This window comes from Artibeus jamaicensis, unplaced genomic scaffold, assembly GCF_021234435.1.
Source record: "Artibeus jamaicensis isolate MK-2021 breed Jamaican fruit bat unplaced genomic scaffold, CSHL_Jam_final contig_700, whole genome shotgun sequence".
NCBI lineage: Eukaryota > Metazoa > Chordata > Mammalia > Chiroptera > Phyllostomidae > Artibeus > Artibeus jamaicensis.
The window spans coordinates 7757717-7771211 of record NW_026521930.1 but is presented as its reverse complement, the minus strand read 5'-3'; the positions used below and the strand labels follow the sequence as shown (position 1 = coordinate 7771211).

The window sequence follows — 13495 nt, the reverse complement described above, 5'->3', positions numbered from 1 at the left end:
TAGAATCATGGAATTGACGATTGGATGCAATCTAAACAGAGGCTCCTCCTGGATTTCACTGCAGCTGGGAAGACTAATGTCTAGGGAGACTGGTAGGGCCTGTGCTAGAATCCAGATCATTTTTCTCATTTTGCCGCTGATACTTCTGGGGAATTTGTTCCTTTGTGACATCTGCTTAATTCAGTGTGGATTTTTAAAAAAACTAACAGTGTTATATGCTTAAAAGACATCTTGCCCTTTGTACTTCAGAGGTACTATAAAGTGTCATTTGCCAGATTACCCTGTGGAAAGGTCAATGTAATACTACTATAGAAAAACAATTCTCTAATCATTTTGGTCTCAGGATGCCTTTTCACTCTTTAAAAGAGTTTAAAGAGTGAAAGAGTTTGCTTATGTATATTAATGTCTATGATATTAACCATATCAGAAATTAAAGCTGAGAAATATCTTAAAACATTTATTTATTCATTTAAAAATAACAACCAGTTACTTCTGAATATAAATAATGCTTTTTAATTAAAACAGCTATAATTCCTCCCAAAATACCAGAAGGAAAAGTGGCATTATTTTACATTTTTTCAAATTTTTTTCATGTCTGATTTAATAGGAAATAGCTAGACTCTCAGTTTGGTTTCAGCAACCAGACTTGTGCTGCTATTGTGGCTGATGTGTATGAAAAAATCAGGCCTCACATAGATGAACAGTTGGAACAGGGAATATTTTAATTGCCTTTTCTGATAATTGTATATTTTCTTTTTGATACTATATCAAAACTTAGCAAGTTGTAATTGCCTGCATGTCACTCAGGCAATCTGAATTGGGGCATCTGAAACCATATTGCTGAACTTTTGTGCTCTGTTACATTAAAATCCACTGGTCTGTCTTGCTCTTCCATGGACTATTTTACCCATGCATTTTATAATTTTGGCATTCATTGCTCATTTGGAAAATGTTACTTCACTGAGTTAGTTATACAAATCTTCCAAATGTCGATATTGGAAATTTCGCTCCCCAGTATCAGATGGCATATTATTACATCATATCAAAATATTATTCATTAATGTTACCACCTGTCTCATTTTTTCAGTGGTTTAAGCCTTGGGAAACTATTGAACCCAGCGCAGTGGAAACAAGTTTTCTACCTGTTTCCACTTGACACATTGGGTTTGATCATTGGCAACAAATGCTGTCAGTTGTTTCCTTGAAGTGAAAGGTTTACTTTCCTGTTTGAAAAGGTGCCAGGACCTTTCCTGTTTGGGTGCCAGACCACCCAAATCTGAATAACTATAGTTTGTCTGTTCTTTCAAGTAAAAAATCATGTTCTATAAAATATACCATATAGGCTAGTTCAGCTGGCAACTCTGTCATATCACACTAGTGTTTTCTAGGATCAGCCATTGTACTTACTTAGGCTTGTAGCAGAAGTACTTTAAATGTCCATTCCATTCTCTTTTCCACACAGAATATTTTTAAAAATGTATACTCACAGGTTGAGATTTAATAAAGTTAATTTTACTGTTTCACTAAGGCAGCCTTAAAATGATTTTTTGTTTTGTTTTGTTGTGAGTACATGGCAGTAAAAAGGAAAAGAAAGAGACTCCTAGTGCAGTTTGGTGTGACTGCCTTGTAGCCACTCAGGCTGCAAGCAGTTTTACATATTCTTCCATTTGCGTCATGAGTATAAATGACCAACATGATGAAAAAGTCTTAGAATTGTGATGAAAATAGTTTTGTTCTTGGGAGCCCCTCTTCCTCACAGGATCAGAGAAACACACTTTGAAAAACATTGCTATTGACCATTATCAAAAAGTCTGCTTATTCAGGTCTAATTTTTATCATCTCCGCTCTCCTCAAGCATTGTTATGGCCAAATGGAGGAACCCATTCATTTTTGGATTGGTTACATAAGGGAAAACTTTGTTGTCTTTAAGAAAGTATTTGCCTTAAGATTAGATTTATCATTCAAAGAATCCCTTTTGCCATTTCAGTTTTTAAAACTTTGACTTATATACCATTTTATAGGCACATATATTTGTTGGGTAAAGTAATACATACATTGGTGAATTTTGAGTCTAGCCAACTAGATAAGCCGAGACCAGCCTTATTAGAAAGGTGTTTACCTCTGAAAACTACAAAAGTTCAAATGACTACCATGTGTTGCCAAACTGGATTGTAGTTGGGTTTATTCTGCATGTCCAAATCACCACAGCACTTCACAGCATTTCCCCGGCCCTTTGGGTTTGACTTTGGGCTTCGTGATGCAGCATGAGGTGATGCTGATGGTCTTGGGGGCCAGATAGCTGCCCTGGATTTGAATCTCAGCTGTGTACTCTGACCTCTTTGAGCCACAGTTTTCCTGTCAATAAAATGGAGATGATGATGAAGCCTACCTTGTTTTGTTTGGTCATCGCTGGGGAATCCATCTTTGTGGATTCAAGGAGACTGTGCATGAGTGCACTGAACACTGGGTCTGGCAAATACAAAGCGCTGCCCCACGTCAGCTCACGCTGCCGTTATGTGCGCGTGGGCAGACTTCTTCCTCACTGTTGGCAGAAGAGGGAGGTAGAATCTAATGAAGCCCTCTATCAAAAAACAGTCTTTGTAATTAGCTCACTCTTTGTTTAAAAGAAAAAAACAATGTTTGACATTTTTTATTTTAATGAAGGTAAATTGGCAATGTGTGAGTCTCCTGCCTGTGAACATGTTCACCTTTATGTTAAAATCAAATTTCCTCCAGTGTTTTTGAAATGAGATGGTTTATAAAAAAATTCCTACTCAGTTTTCAAGAACATAATTAGACAAAAGTTCAGCACATCAACATAATTAGAAAGGATTTTAAAGCTCCTCATTTGCTTTTGCTCCCCACAGAGCAAATATTTAACATTTCCCTGTTTATACTGTTCATTTGCTTAGCAAACTCTCTCCAGGAATTAATAATGCAAAAGTGAAATTTAGCCTCGCTCGTCTGAATAACCCCAAAGTACAGAACGGCTGAGCTGAATCAGTAAGATGTTGTAGAAGGTGTGGTGTTAGCGTGTCTTGGTCTCTGCTATTCTTGCCTGGGTTTTGCCTGGATTATGGGTGATTTGTCTGTTTCTCTTACTACTTAAATGAAGCCAAGCAAAACAAACACAAAATAAAGCAAGTATTCGACAGGCAAAATAAATGTGGTCCATGTTCTCTTTTTCTTCCTTGGTTCTCATTTTTGAACCCGATTCTTTTCTCTTGGCATTTTTTGGCATTCATTTCACCCTGTGGTTTTAGCTCATAGGACCTAGTGCACAAGGTTTCACTTATTTTTCCTGAGGGCATTCATTCAGCGACTACAGGACATTTTAGTGCCTTTGGTGTGCTGGAACCCAGAGATTTCAAGATGCGTTCAGTTGAATCCAGGTGAAGGGTAAATGAGAGTTCATTATACTAGTCTTTAACTTTTTATGCAAAGCTGTTTTTTTTAACATACAAGTTAAATTTTTTTTTCCTAAAAAAAATAGAGGTGGAGGAAGTTTCAAAAGGATTTTTTTTTATACCAGATGTTACAAATTGGGAGTCTCTGGCTGAAATAGCCCACAGGCATATTTATTTGGCCCATAATGTTTTGTTCTTTAAGTTTTTGAACTAGTTCTTAACATTGAAAAATTAGGAGATTTCTCATAAGTATCTGATGATGGTCTTTTCTTTAAAACAACAATAAAGTGTTAACACCCAGTTAGCCTTCCACCTGGCCTCAGCGCCGTCCCTGCGGGAGCAGGGTGGAGGAGGGAGGTCGATGCAGCTCACTGCTGGAGCTCACTGCTGCAGCCCCCGCTGGGCTGGCTTTCCTCATTGCGTCCCTACCTGCCTGGGGCCCGCAGACCTTTGAAGCTGCAATCCTGCCTGGGCATTAACTTGGACAATTTTTGAAAATCTCTATGGATTTTGTGCCATACATCTATATTAAAACTAAGGGACAAGAAAGCTATACTTGTCCCTTAGTTTTAATCTGAAAAAAGGAGGGGGGATATATAGTATTCTCTGCCCTTAAAAATTTCATAGTCCAAAGAGAAAGCCAGGCATAAACAGGTAATTACTGTCAACATAAGCGTTGTCCAAACCAGTAAGAATTTTTTAGTGTATTTGAGCCAAAATGACGACCAATGCCAGGAAGCAAAACATTAACATATTTGAGAAAATACTCCAGAAAAACGGCAGTTTTGCGCATTATTTTATATATGACCACCAAAGGAGGAGATGTAAGTTGTTTATATGGAATCCCTTGGTGACAAGGGAGGCAGGAGAAAGCAAAGCTGGGAAGCCTCTGGGTTCGGATAAAAAGTGAAATGGTGGACACACAGCTCTTTTACACAGGTGGGGTGCAGGCTGGTTAACAGTCGACAATTAACATGACAACAATAACAATGAGGGGCCTGTGGTCTCAGGCTGTGCTGCTGGTGGCTGCTCTGAGGGATTGGAAAAAAAGGAAATTGCTTGTTATTCGGAAGGCTTGTGTGTAAGATATGCTACCCCAGATGCAAAAAGACAACAGAGAGGTTTAGTTCAGGTGCAGGGTGACCTTTGTTAGGGAAAAATGCTGCTTGAGGACATGACCACCTGCCATGAAGTGCTTGTAGTTAACAAGTTTGTGGTCCCTTTTCATCAACACTGCAATCCAACCTAGAAGTTCCTAGAAGGTACCGTTTGTAAAGGTCTAAGCCTTTCCCAAGGCACTCTAGCCCGCTGCCTGCTTTTGTAAATAAAGTTTTATCAGAACACAGCTATGCCTATTTGCCTACAGATACATACAAACAGTCTATGGCTGTTTTCATGCTTCAGTAGTAGAGTTGACTAGTAGAGACCATATAGCCTGCAAAGTCAGAAATACTTACTATCTGGCCCTTCATAGGACAAATGCTGACTCCTGCCATAAAGGATCCAGTTTGATTCTTGAACTGGCTCAATGCGACATTCACTGTTAATTGTGTCAGTTTACATCACGCTGCTAGTAGGTAGCAGAACCAGGACTCAGCCGAGTGAAGTTTACACTCTAGTATTCATCAAAGAACTGTCCGAGCCCTCTCTCCTTGCCGGGGGGGCCAGGTCCTCATCTGAAGAGTGAGTCTGCAGGTGAGGCCTTCCCTGTAGTCTAGTAGAAGAATAAGCACAGTTTAAAAGGCATACCCTCCTTAGGATCTGACCTCGGCTGTTTCTTTATTTCCAAGTAGGAAAGGGATACAGTGAGCCATATGGTTGGTTAGAAGGAGCTTGGAGCTTTTTACAGTGCACTTTCTATAAGGATAAGAAAGTATCAGTTGTCTTCAATGCCACAGGACTGACTGATGGCCTGTGGGGTGTTGGACAGCCTGGCCCTTGTGGTCCTCACCGTTGCTCTGTGGACATAGCGGATGTGTCCCCCCATTTACTTGGGGGATTTCCCGGGGAAGCTGTTCCCCTCCCTTGCCTCTGTCCTTTGGTTGGTCTGCTGGTCTCCAGCCTCATCTTTAAATAGTCACCCACCCACTCTCAAGCCCAGAGTTTTTATGCTGGGCTGAATTGGGTCTGGAGCTGTGTTTTCTCATCTTTAAAAACAGAGATTGCCCATAAAACCCTGGACTTTTTAGTCTCTGGATGAAAGGGTGCTTTGGCCCCGCTGGACCTGGCGTCAGTCACAGCCCTGGTTCTCAGCACTGAGCTGTGGCTGGCTCCTTGATAGCTGACGTGTAATGGCAGTTTGGCCTCTTCTGAGCCTGTCAAGTGCTTACTTTTTGCACTGGGAATGTGGCCTGGCACTGCAGGCATCTCAGGTTTCACCCCCTGCCCAAGGCACCTTGGGAAGCCGGCCTTCTCCGAACACATCATATTCTTCCCCACCCCTGTGTCTTGCCCATGCTGTTTCCCTGCCACCTGTGCCCTTCTTTCAAGTCATGTCCACACTGTAGATGACAGTGACTGACATCACTTGATGAAGCATTAGCTCCTCCTGCGGGGCGGGATTACATAGCTCCTCATGCATCATGCTGTCGTTCCATGGGCTCCATGCTTTTCTTCCTCTTCAAGGTAGAGACCCACTCTTATTCCTCTCTACGCCCAACACCAGACCCAAGGAGTGGTACGGGGCAATGTCCATGAGTGTTTGCTGAGTTGACATGGTAAGCCAGGAAGGAGATGAACCTGTTTGTACTTTAGTGAATTGTTAGCTGGTCTCCATAGAGCAGACAGAGAAAAGGCCCTTGCAGCTAACCCAGCAGGCCAGGTTTCCAGGGGCCTGACTGGTTCTTCTTCCTCCAGTGGACAAGTATGGTTCCCTCAGGCACCGTCTTTGGAGCAGTTGAACTCAGTTCTAATGTGCCCTTGTCCTAGCTACCTTTCCTATACCCACCAGCCTTTTTGTTTATTCTGCTCTGTCCCCCCTCACTCACGTTCCTGTCCTGCCACTTCCTCTCCCAGTGGTCACTGTCACTCTCACCTCCAGTTTTATTTTGGAACCTGATGCTGCCTGGACCACCCTTAGCTGATGGATTCTCTGGAGACGGCCCCTGACATGTCCTTTGAGAACAGGAAAGTTATGGGTGAATGCAGCACCTGGCAGGAAGCTGGAGAACCACAGACGTCTGGTCCCGACCACAGGGCCCCTGCAGGCCCCACCACACTTTCCTAAAGTTTAAGTGAATTTGCAATTCTCTGTGCCTGTGTTTCCTCCTAATTCTAAAACTAACTAGATGCATTTCACGAACCCACCTGAAATCACAAAGCTAGAGCAGGAATGGACTTGACATCTAGTCCAGGATCTCATTTTGGTGACCGATGTATTTCAGAGCCCTGGGGGTCCCATGCAGGGATCACAAGTGAGAAGCCTGCAGGACACAGGCAGGTGACGCACATGGCTGCAGTGGCCAGGACTTACTTTATCATGCAGCTCTGTGCCAGGCTACTTCAACACCTAAATACACTTTGTGTACCTGGGAATACACTTCACTTTTGTAAAGAAATCTGTTGTCTATCATTTCTTTTCTTAAAAAAATTATTTATTTATTTTTAGAGGGGAAAGTATAGGGAGAAAGGGTGAGAAACATCAATATGTGGTTGCCTCTTGCACGTCCCCCCTCACAACTGGGGACCTGGCCTGCAACCCAGGCAAGTGCCCTGACTGGGAATCCAACCAGTGACCCTTTGGTTCGCAGGCTGGCACTCAATTCACCGAGCCACACCAGCCAGGGCTATAATTTCTCGAAACATGTGCCCTTCTTCATCTCTCCATCACCTATAAAATAGAGATAATAGCTATATCGTCCTCCTGGGGTGGTTGTGAGAATTAGCTGCATTAATAGACACAAAGGCCTGGCACACAATGAGGACATAGGTCAGTGTTAGCAGTGTGACGTGACAGTGGCGGTGGTGGTCCTCACTTTTGCTGGAGACATGGACACGTGAGCCATCACTTTCATCTTCACTGTAGAGGGAAAAAACCTCTCAGATCTGCTGTTAAATGGCAACTTGGGCTTGCCCTCTGTGGCAGGGAGACACCCTGTGGGGGTGGGGAGCCAGAGCGCCATGCTCCTGCCAGCTGTCACAGGCAGGAATGCAGGCCTTGTGATGCCAGATCTTCCCGTGTTTCATAAGAATCTAGAACTAAGATTTAAATGTTGTCTGAGCCCTGGCTGGTGTAGCTCAGTGGATTGAGCGCAGGCCTGCAGACCAGAGGATCGTGGTTCGATTCCCAGTCAGGGCACATGCCTGGGTTGCAGGCCAGTTCCGAGTGGGGGACACATGAGAGGCAACCACACATTGATATTTCTCTCCCTTTCTCCTTCCCTTCCCCTCCAAAGATAAGTGACTAAAATCTTTAAAAGAAAAAATAAATGTTGGCTGAAAAAAATATTTTTTTAAACATGGAGACCAGACAGTGTCTATGGGCCAGACTCAGTCTTTAGATCTAGTCTGATCACTGTTACTTCTCCGATGTGGAGGCCATGGCATGGGGACTGGAGTGTCCTGACGGGCAGCCCAGGAGTGGGAGGACAGGCCCGGGTCTCTCCAGTCCAGCCTGCTCCCCCACCCCCACCCCAGCAAGTCTTCCTCCCAGTGAGTTTACTCTGCGGGGAGCTCTGCAGTTTGCTTCCTTTGAGATGGAGGTTTTACTTTAAGCCTGCAGAGTAGAATTTAGCCAACCAGGGCAGAGAGTTAGATTCATTTATTCTCTCTCTCCTCATTCCCCCATCTTCCCCTCCTCTTCCCTCACCCCTTCTGATCCCATGTCTGTCTGTCTGTCTGTCTCTGTCTCTCTCTGTGCTCACTATCCATGCGAGTCGCGTTGTGGTGAGGAGTGGGAGGATTTGTTGGGTCAGACCGAGGGGATTTGAATTGTGAGGACTCCTCTTACCAGCCATGTGACTTCAGGGGACTTAGTTACTTCATCTCTCAGTGCCTAGACTCTTAAATCGTAAAATGAAGATTGATAGTATGACCTTCCCACAGGGCTGAGGATCAAATAAATTCATCCATCTAAAGACCCTAGAATGGCGCCTGGCACTTAATAGGCTCTTGGTAAAAATTAGCTGTCACAAGGAAAAATGCCCCTTTTCCCTTAGGATTCCAGGGGAGCTTCATGCACCGTTTCTCAAGTTTTCCAAGCTTTGGCAGGTCATTTTTTTGGGGGTGGATGCAAATACTCAGAAGACACTTTAGTTTGGGTATACATAGGCAGGGCAGGGCAAAAGTAGGTTTATAGTTTGTGTGGAAAATAATACAATAGTAAATAATAATACAAGAATAAGCTCGGTTTTGCATATTCACGCTATAAACCTACATTTGTCCCACTCTGTATTTTCACAAATGCAATATCACTGCTTTTCTGCAGGGGGGGCGGATGGGAGGATGGGGCTAGGTTGGGGGGTGCGGTGGTAATGGGTGTGGAGACTTGCATGGTGGCTACAGAAGTAGACCTAAGTCCATTTTTGGTCCGGAAGCAGGTTGCCACACAGGCCACTGACCAGATTACAGAACTGTGGCGTTTACTTAATTTCACTATTTCAAATGAAGAAAAATCAATATTTTTCCATTATCTCCAATGGTGTATTAAACTTACTTTGTCATATTTTGCTTCACCATCCCAGAAAGAGCAGGGGAAAGGGTCAGAAAACCGCATTGTGAGAGACGGCGAAGTCTCTCCAGCTGTCCCAGAGGTCGTCATGCCTGGGTCCCTTCTGGCATTGTCCTTTCAGAAATTTGGTCATTCACGCAGCCATCAGTTCCAGGAAAGTCTACTGATGTATCATTACTCCATTCCAGGCACTGTTGCAGGTGAGGGAAACTCAATGATAGAAAAGCCAGACAGTGGCCTCCTCTTCACAAAGCTGATAGTGGAGGAGACAGACCACAAACATATCAAGAAACTGATCAGATGAGCGGTGTGCAGATTAAAGCAGAGAAGACTGGGGGCTCTTCACTCTGAGGTCAGTCACTTTAAGCTGAGAGCTGATTGATGAGAAGACCAAGAGGATGAGGGCAGAGGCCTTGAGGCAGGAAGGAATCCTGAGTCCAAGGAGCAGATGAAGGACTGGGGAGCTGCAGGGGTGTAAATGCAAGTAAGGGAAGAGGGACACACACTGGAGCATCAAGCAGACATATGATACAGGCTTATTTTTAGGTGGCTTCCCTGGGAAAAGCCCAGCAATAGTGGAGACAAGAGACCTAACCTGGTGGCTAGTGAAAAAGATGGCAGGGTTCACACAGGGATGATGGAGAGGAACGGACAGTTTTGGGTGCCAGAATGCAACAGAACTTGATGAGATCCATGAACAGCCGGCTGTTTCTGGGTGAGGAAACTACTAAGCTCTAAGTGCCTGCCATGCACAGCGCACTATTCTAGGTGTTTCACATGTACTGTCTTAACCCTGACGATTGATTGTAATGGAATGGAGACAATTAGGATTCCCAAACAGGCTGACCCCATGTCCAACCCTCTTAGCCACTGCATAGCAGAGTCCCCAGGCTCTCATCTGTCAGGCCAGCTTCCGAATGCATGGCTAAGCGATTCTAAACAAGCAAATGTACATATTGGTGTGCAGGTTATAAATAACCATTTCCAGCTGCCAGCTGTTGTTTAGGTTTGGAAAGGAAAAGAGGCTCTTAGCATGGCTTGTTTATCTCAGGTAATTTGGCAGTAAACTAGGCCCTGGGAATTTGAGTTACACACAAAATGCAAAGGAAGAGTGGCAGGGATATTGTTGCAGGCTTTCAGAAGACAGAAGTAACCGAAAGGCCCAGAACCAGCCTGGAGGCGCACGTGGGGGTTCGCAGGGGAGATGTGTCCCAGCGCCGGTGTTCACCAGGCTTCCCAGCAGTCGTGCTCTTTGTCTAGCAGATTTCTGTTGTTATATTTCTTCAAAGAGGCCTCCCCGACCCCAATAAAAGGGTCCATGGCGTGGAGCCAAAGAAATAATAGGCCCTGAGCGGTGTGGCTTATTTGGTTGGGCTTCGTCCTGCAAAATGAAGAGTTGCGGGTTCGACTCCTGATCAGGGCACATACCTGGGTTGTGGGTTCAGTCCCTGGTCAGGGCGTGTATGAGAGGCAACTATTGATGTTTCTCTCTCACATCGATGTTTCTCTCCCTCTTTTTCTCCCTTCCCCTCTCTCTAAAATAAATAAATAAATAAAAATATTTTGAAAAAAGAAATAGTGCAAAGAGCCAGACATTTTCCAGTCTTCTGCCCGGTTACCTCTTATGTTGGAAACTAGAGGCCTGTTTTGTTGGGGCTGTACAGAACTTTAAAAAATTGTTTTAAATTACTTGTCAGCATTTAAAAATTAGAAGCTTTCTCTTGCTCTGGCTGGAATGGCTCAGCGGATTGAACACCGACCTGCAAACCTAAATGTTGCTGGTTCAATTCCCAGTCAGGGCACAGGTCTGGGTTTTAGGCCAGGTCCCGAGTTGGGGGTGTGCGAGAGGCAACTGACTGATGTTATCTCTCCCACATCGATGTTTCTCTCCTCCTCTTCCTCTCTTCCTTCCTCTCTCTCTCTCTCTCTAAATAAGTAAATCTTTAAAAAAATGAAATAGAAATTAGAAGCTTTCTCATAAAACTGGACTTCTCTGGAAATATCTAGTCCAACAAAACTCAGCCTACGTTCCTGAATGCAAACCCGCAGCTGGAGCCAAACGGTGATTTCCTCCCCAGGCTGCCCCTGCCCCCTTTTACTGCACCACACTTGTCTTTGCATAAGCTGCAGGTGAAGTCAGGATCAAGGCTCAGAAGCTGGGGTGGAGCTGAAGGCATGTGGGGGTGAGGGTAGCACGGACAGTGGAGCTGGGTGCACCCCTGCCTGGAATGAAGGAGGTGTGCTGGCAGGCAGCAGGGTGTAGTGAACACGGGATTGGCGGCCAGACTGACTCATTGCTAAGGGTTCTCCTTGCTCTGTGACCTCAGGCAAGTTACTTGGCTTCTCTGAGCCAAGTGGCTTTGTTGTTGCACATGACGGGGAATCCCAAGAGCCGTCAAACCTACAGGGGTAGCTGCTTAGGAAGCACTAGGGCACCGTGATTCCCAGACAGCCTGTTAGAACAGGTCTCGAGTATCCTTCCCCTTTAATTTTTTATTTCTCATTTCGTCCAGCCGTTTCATAGAAACTTCGCCCTCAGATAAATGAGCAGGTCACCAGTAACCTATTGGCTTAGCTAAGAAATTGTTGTTTCCAGAAACCATTTTGTCATTTCATTCTTATCTCTCATGCATTACAAATTGATCTCTTAAAAGAAGGCGGTTTGTTTTCTGAAAATATTGTGTTCTCTTTCCCGCAAGCTTTGGGTCCCAAGGTTCTTGGAGGCTAGTACATCTCACTTCCATAGACCACCGCCCTCGGACCTCGGACGGGGAGGTTGGCAGCATTTCTTGTTATATTATATCTTCAAAAAGTTTGAGCCAGCCTTTTGGACATTTAATATTGTAAGTTTATTTTAGTTTCTTGAATAGGAAATAGATCCAAATAATCATTCAAAAATAAAAACAATGCAAAAAATGTACATTGAGAAGTCAGTCTTATGCAGGTGCCTTCTGGGTGATTCATTGTACCAGTAAAGCCAATATGAATATACATTCTTATTTTCCTTCTTCCTTAGAGAAAAATTAAATACTACATGTACTTTCCACCTCTTGATTTTTTTCACTTAACATATGGCCAACGACCAAATATATAAGGAGCTTACCTATTCTTTCTTCTAACTGCATAGTGTTCCATTGCATTGTGTAGATTCACCACATTTATTCAGCCAGTCCCTACTCTTGGACTTACGGGTTATTTCTAATATTTGCTATTGTGGATTATGTTACAGTGAATACCTTGTACATGCATTTTTTTCCTGTTTGTGGAGATACTTCTTCACAGTAGATTCCTAGCATATTGTCAGCTCCAAAGGGAAAATACATGGGTACTTTTGAGGATATTGCCAAAATATCCTCCAGAGGGGCTGTGCCATCCTCTTCTCCTTCCAGCGATGCTCAGAGGTGCCTTCTTCCCACCTCTCGCCAACAGAATACTGTCAAGCCTCTGGATTTTGGCCAGAGAGGTGAGAGAAAGTGGGATCTCAGTGGGACATCTTCTGTCATTTAAATCAAATTGCATAGACATGTAAAACGAGCAGTGTGAGTCCTCATATTTGGACAACAGAAGAAATAAGCTTATTTTAGTAACTCAGTGGGGAAGAAAGAATTCTTTGTTCAGAATTCCTTTGTGATGGGGAGGTCCCTGCAGGGCCCTCTTTGGCTGCAGGATTTCCACTGGCTCCTTATTCCCCAAAGCCCAGCCTTGCCTACCAAGGCTGAGCATTTCACCTGAGTAGATGGGAGTGAGTTTGTTTGTTTTCAGAGATTTTATTTATTTATTTTTTAGAGGAAGGGGAAGGGAAGGAAGAAGAGAAGGAGGGAAACACCGATGTGAGAGGAACATCCATCGGCCGTTACTCACACTCCCCAACCTGGGATCTGGTTTGCAACCCAGGCATGTGCCCTGCCTGGGAATCAAACCGGTGACTTTTTGGTTTGTGGGACGATGTCCAGCCCACTGAGCCACACCAGTCAGGGCAGGGAGCAAGTTTTGACTGCCAAGTTTGCCTTTCCACGTTTGGCATTTTATGGCATTTATCTTGCTAGTAGGGAACTCTATCTTCCTTTAGCCTCTCATTAATTGCTTTAAGAGACCAAAAAACATCAAAACGCTGTGTCGCAGAAAGATTGCGTTGCTTAAATCGGTCTTCCTCCCTGGCACATTCTGGCCTTCTTGTACTTGTCCGTGAAGATCCGACTGAGGCGCAGTGTAGCATGGCAGATGGGCACTCAGGCCCTGGGACCAAACCGCCCAGATTCAAATCAGGGCTCCTGTACAGTAGCTATGGGACACTGAACACATTCTTTAACCTCCTTGGGGTTCACCTTGGGGTGCCCTCTTCCGATAAGTGGGATAATAACAGTACCTATTTCGTGGGGTAGCCAGGAAGAGTGAATGAGTTGATTTACCTACTTAGCCT

General features: G+C 44.2%; 1 protein-coding gene across 4 annotated transcripts in view; it reads left to right on the top strand.

Annotated features, from left to right (window-relative positions):
• The window catches only part of KATNIP (katanin interacting protein), a 194420-nt gene that overhangs the window by 1013 nt on the left and 179912 nt on the right, over positions 1–13495 (top strand). The window contains exon 1 of one of the 4 annotated variants that reach the window (XM_053671631.1): positions 9264–9427. The exons of the other annotated variants lie outside the window; for them this stretch is intronic. The gene's annotated coding sequence lies outside the window, so the exon portion shown is untranslated. Of the gene's footprint in view, positions 1–9263; positions 9428–13495 lie in introns of those variants that run through there. 4 annotated transcript variants of the gene reach the window in all.